This window comes from Eriocheir sinensis, chromosome 64 (genome assembly GCF_024679095.1).
Source record: "Eriocheir sinensis breed Jianghai 21 chromosome 64, ASM2467909v1, whole genome shotgun sequence".
NCBI lineage: Eukaryota > Metazoa > Arthropoda > Malacostraca > Decapoda > Varunidae > Eriocheir > Eriocheir sinensis.
In genome coordinates this window covers 10,141,951-10,147,950 of record NC_066572.1, presented here as the reverse complement: position 1 = coordinate 10,147,950, position 6,000 = coordinate 10,141,951, and the positions used below count along the sequence as shown (strand labels likewise).

Below are 6,000 nucleotides of genomic sequence, written 5' to 3'. Positions count from 1 at the left end.
AGCCAAAGCTGGTGGTGAACATTGAAATCTCCTAGGATGGAGATTTCAGCGAAGGGAGAGTGGGTCAAGATGTGCTCCACTTTAGAATTCAAATAGTCAAAGAATTTTACATAGTTGGTAGAGTTAGGTGAGATAAACAGCACAGATGTATTTAGTAATAGAATGACAGTGAAGTCTTAACCAGATGGTGGAAAATTCAGAAGAGTCAAGGTCGTGGGCACGAGAGCAAGTGATGTCGTTGCGCATGTAGGCGCAACATCCAGCTTTGGATTGAAATTTAGGATAGAGATAGTAGGAGGGAACAGAGTAGAGATTGCTGTCAGTAGCCTCAGAAACCTGTGTTTCGGTAAGGAAGAGAAGGTGAGGTTTAGAGGAGGAGAGATGATGTTCCACAGAATGAAAATTAGAGCGAAGACCGCGAATGTTGCAGAAATTGAGAAGAAAGGTTCGAGGAGTTATCAAGACACCTCTCGGGTCGGCAGCCAGAAGGGGAGTCCTCCCTGGGGGAATTTGTGGTCCCCCCCCCAGGCGGGGACTCCGAGGCTTGGCCGCCGCGTCGTGTTAGGGGCTATTATTTTTTATAGTATTGCCTTCCCAGTGAGTCCCACGGGTCCGGCAAATCTTAAGTGGCGGCTCTGACGTAGACAGCCCGCTAGACCCTGTTGCCACGTCTCCAACTGACCTCGCACACCCTTCTCTCTCTCTCTCTCTCTCTCTCTCTCTCTCTCTCTCTCTCTCTCTCTGTGTGTGTGTGTGTGTGTGTGTGTGTGTGTGTGTGTGTGTGTGTGTGCGAAAGAGAGAAAAGTGGGGGTTTACTCTCATTCGGGGAGTATGGTGCACGACAATGCATAATAATAATAATAATAATAATAATAATAATAATAATAATATTAATAATAAACCTCTTACAAAATCGCAGCAAGACTCTGCCCCTTGGGTGGTGTGGAAATAAGGTCAAAGTGTAGTATTTTGGTGTTCTCAGCGAGCACTCGATCCTTCCCCACTGCCTGGCCATCCCCAGCGGCACCTCACCATTCACCTGCATGACTCACACAGACTTTGCTTGACGGTCCTGGCATTCCATATACAGGTACAGTCTCCATATTTTATCATAATTATGCCGTATGGCTGACATTGACGGCAGATGGCAGACACACACTAAAAAATGGCAGAAATGCGATAATTAAAGCAGGCAGGGCAACTGGCAACTGCGGTGTGTTGGGTTGAGAAGAGCGTGACAACGCCGCGGCGGCAACGCTGCCAAGTGTTGTACAAATTTCTTTGTATTCACTCACAGATAGAGAATCAATCCTAAAAAACATATTTGTTTTAATACTAGAGTGAGAGAGAAAGAGAGAGAGAGAGAGAGAGAGAAGGGTGTGAGAGGCACGGTACGCGAGGTCAGGTGGAGACCTAGCACCAGTGTCTAGCGGCTGTCTACGTCAGAGCCGCCACTTAAGATTTGCCGGACTTATAGTACTCCTGCATACTAACCCAGCACACGGCGGGCACGGCAGCGGGGCACGTGTGGGCAAGTGACAGCCTCCGGGGACACTTCCTGGACAGTACTTCTATTTTTGTGGTAATTTCGGTGTTTGAAATAATGTGTTTCTGGCGCATAACATTCTGGCGCTACTCCATTTATTATATTTTATTCCCCCGAGAGAGAGAGAGAGAGAGAGAGAGAGAGAGAGAGAGAGAACACCCCAGAGAGAGAGAGAGAGAACCCCCCAGAGAGAGAGAGAGAGAGAGAGAGAGAGAGAGAGAGAGAGAGAGAGAGAGGGTGGAGTGTTTCATTTTAGACTCACTGGCCCGCACCGCAATTTGAAAGAAACTAACCTAAGTAACCTAACCTAGCGTAACCTTCCCTAACGGCTCGCCCCCTGCTCTCACATCTCATCTGTGCATGCTGAATAAATATAAACTAACCTAACTTAAGGGAACCGTCGGTAGATTTCTATTTTCAAAACTATTGAACAAAAAAATTTACTCACATGTCTTTTAGACCTGAATGATGTGAGGATATTACAGAAGTTTCAAAGGATTTTGATGAATAGAAAAAAAAAATACATATGAAAAAAATGTTTTTACAATTTTGAAAATTTTCAATTCCATTCAGTTACTCACATACTTAGGATAAATTTTTACATAGATATAAAACTTGCAAGTGTTGAAACAAAAATAAAGAGCCAGATTTTTCAGTTTCTTTTATTTTTTTACGTTTTTTTTTTCACTCATGTTTAATCCAGTACCAGCGACGGGTCAAATTTGTGGCTTTACTGTGTAGCAGTGACGGGCCAAATTTGTGGCTTTACTGTGTAGCAGTGACGGGCCAAATTTGTGGCTTTACCGTGTAGCAGTGACGGGCCAAATTTGTGGCTTTACTGTGTAGCAGCGACGGGCCAAATTTGTGGCTTTACCGTGTACCAGCAACGGGCCAAATTTGTGGCTTTACTGTGTACCAGCGACGGGCCAAATTTGTGGCTTTACTGTGTACTAGCGACGGGCCAAATTTGTGGCTTTACTGTGTACCAGCAACGGGCCAAATTTGTGGCTTTACTGTGTACCAGCAATGGGCCAAATTTGTGGCTTTACTGTGTACCAGCGACGGGCCAAATTTGTGGCTTTACTGTGTACCACTGACGGGCCAAATTTGTGGCTTTACCTTGTATCACTGATGGGCCAAATTTGTGGCTTTACCGTGTACCACTGATGGGCCAAATTTGTGGCTTTACCGTGTACCACTGACGGGCCAGATTTGTGGCTTTACCGTGTACCACTGATGGGCCAAATTTGTGGCTTTACCGTGTACCACTGACGGGCCAAATTTGTGGCTTTACCGTGTACCACTGACAGGCCAGATTTGTGGCTTTACCGTGTACCACTGACGGGCCAAATTTGTGGCTTTACCGTGCACCACTGACGGGCCAAATTTGTGGCATTACCGTGTAGCAGCGATGGGCCAATTTTGTGGCTTTACCATGTACCAGTGACGGGCCAAATTTGTGGCTTTACCGTGTAGCAGTGACGGGTCAAATTTGTGGCTTTACCATGTACCAGTGACGGGCAAAATTTGTGGCTTTACCGTGTACACGCGACGGGCCAAATTTTTGTCATGTTATAACCCCCCCAAAATAGATGATACATAAACTGTCCACAAATGCGTTGATATATATTATGAAATGGTTTGCATGAGTGATGATTTTTTCTCATTTCTCTTGCTTAGAGGTGCAGCTACCGGGTTAAATGGTTCACTTTCGTGAAAAAAAAGAAAAGTCTATTGTCACTGTGCATTTAGTCCTCTTTAAAATGGTACCTAAAACATCAAAATTGGTTAATTTGTTACAGAGAAATAGGGAAAAATGTGAGAAAAACGGTTTTGAGAAAACAGCCTTTAAAATTTTTTTTTTCCTCCTTTATTTCTAGCTCTCAGATTATTTTTTGTCACTATCGCCAAAATTACATATTCTAAGTTTGCAAACATGTTTCTAAGTATATTCCTGATGCATGCTAGCTCTTGATATTGCACCTGGTCCCCCTTACAATGTAAGTAAAAAAAATGTTCGTGTTCGGGATTTCGGATATAACGGACAAGGTCATTGGTCAGAAATCCACGGGACCGACCGAGAACAGTTTTTGAACCACTCGCTCCCGGTAACTATGATAGCGTCTGCTGGCCACCTCGCCCTCCTCCCTTTATCTGTTGTCCCATCCTTCGGTTTCTGTAGTCTTTTTTTTTGCTCACCTGATGAAATATTTTCCTCCGTGGTTCCCATTCAAATGAAGAACGTATTTATACCACAAGAAACTTTTATGCATTAATCCAGGACGTAAATGTCATGGAAAATGACCAAGTGTTTGTGAGTGTTAGTACTGATACAGCTTTTGGGGGTCGAGTGGGCTAAGCCCCCCCAGTTAGGTAGGTTAGGTTAAATTATATTTGTTTTGTTTAAATTTATTTGGCACTCGGTATGGGGCGCGGAAATACGCAGTGCGGGGCGGGTGCATTGCGGCGGCGTGCGTGGTCCTATTTGCCGGCCGGTGTTTGTGTGTTATGCACCTGAATGCAGAGGCGGATCCAGAAAATCAATTTGGGGGCTGATGGTAAAATTTCATAAGTTAGCGACAGCTTCAAAACAGTGAAGACCAAGAGATAGTGATGGCGGTTCTTTGCTTAAGATTCGCAGCTCCCGAGCAATCAACGTATATGTGACAAATGAATTTTTCTTGTGTGTGTGTGTATATATATATATTTTATATATATATATATATATATATATATATATATATATATATATATATATATATATATATATCTATATATATATATATATATATATATATATATATATAACTGACTCTTGGTCATCCTCTCTTAGCCGTTTCGGTGAAACTTTTGCTATTGCGCTGGACATATCAAAAGCTTTTGATAGGGTCTGGCACAAATCTTTGCTTTCTAAACTACCCTCCTACGGTTTCTATCCTTCTCTCTGTACCTTTATCTCCAGTTTCCTTTCTGACCGTTCTATTTCTGCCGTGGTAGACGGTCACTGTTCTTCCCCTAAATCTATTAACAGTGGTGTCCCACAGGGTTCTGTCCTATCTCCCACTCTTTTTCTGTTGTTCATTGATGATCTTCTTTCCAAAACGAACTGTCCTATCCATTCCTACGCCGATGATTCCACTCTGCATTATTCAACATCTTTTAATAGAAGACCCACCCTTCCAGAACTTAACGACTCAAGGCTGGAGGCTGCAGAACGCTTAGCCTCAGACCTTACTATTATTTCCGATTGGGGCAAGAAGAACCTGGTGTCCTTCAACGCCTCAAAAACACAGTTTCTCCACCTATCCACTCGACACAATCTTCCAAACAACTATCCCCTATTCTTTGACAACACCCAGCTATCACCTTCCTCAACACTAAACATCCTCGGTCTATCCTTAACTCAAAATCTCAACTGGAAACTTCATATCTCATCTCTTACTAAATCAGCTTCCTCGAGGCTGGGCGTTCTGTACCGTCTCCGCCAGTTCTTCTCCCCTGCACAGTTGCTGTCCATATACAGGGCCTTGTCCGCCCTCGTATGGAGTATGCATCTCATGTGGGGGGCTCCCTCACACAGCTCTTCTGGACAGAGTGGAGGCAAAGGCTCTTCGTCTCATCAGCTCTCCTCCTCATACTGATAGTCTTCTACCTCTTAAATTCCGCCGCAATGTTGCCTCTCTTTCTATCTTCTATCGATATTTCCACGCTGACTGCTCTTCTGAACTTGCTAACTGCATGCCCCCCTCCGCGGCCCCGCTGCACTCGACTTTCTACTCATGCTCATCCCTATACTGTCCAAACCCTTATGCAAGAGTTAACCAGCATCTTCACTCTTTCATCCCTCACGCTGGTAAACTCTGGAACAATCTTCCTTCATCTGTATTTCCTCCTGCCTACGACTTGAACTCTTTCAAGAGGAGGGTATCAGGACACCTCTCCTCCCGAAACTGACCTATCTTCGGCCACCTCTTTGGATTCTTTTAGGAGCAGTGAGTAGCAGGCATTTTTTTATTAATGTTTACTTTTTGTGCCCTTGAGCTGTCTCCTTTGTAAAAAAAATATATATATATATATATATATATATATATATATATATATATATATATATATATATATATATATATATATATATATATATATATATATATATATATATATATATATATATATATATATATATATATATATATATATATATATATATATATATATATATATATATATATATATATATATATATATATATATATATATATATATATATATATATATATATATATATATATATATATATATATATATATATATATATATATATATCCCGGAGCTCATCTTTAATCCTAGAATCTAGAGTCCGGGTTGATAGGTGGTCTTCTGGACAGCATGTGGATAGTTTTAAGCCACTCGGCGGAGGATGAAAAATCCCAGCTTGGTGGCACCGGACGGGGATT

The 6,000-nt window shown here is 42.3% G+C and overlaps 1 protein-coding gene across 1 annotated transcript in view; it reads left to right on the top strand.

The window, feature by feature from the left end:
* Positions 1-553: 553 nt before the first annotated feature.
* The window catches only part of LOC126987458 (paramyosin-like), a 55,151-nt gene continuing 49,704 nt past the window's right edge, over positions 554-6,000 (top strand). Inside the window, exons 1-2 of the mRNA XM_050844424.1 lie at positions 554-560; positions 1,499-1,582. The gene's annotated coding sequence lies outside the window, so the exon portion shown is untranslated. The remainder of the gene's footprint in view (positions 561-1,498; positions 1,583-6,000) is intronic.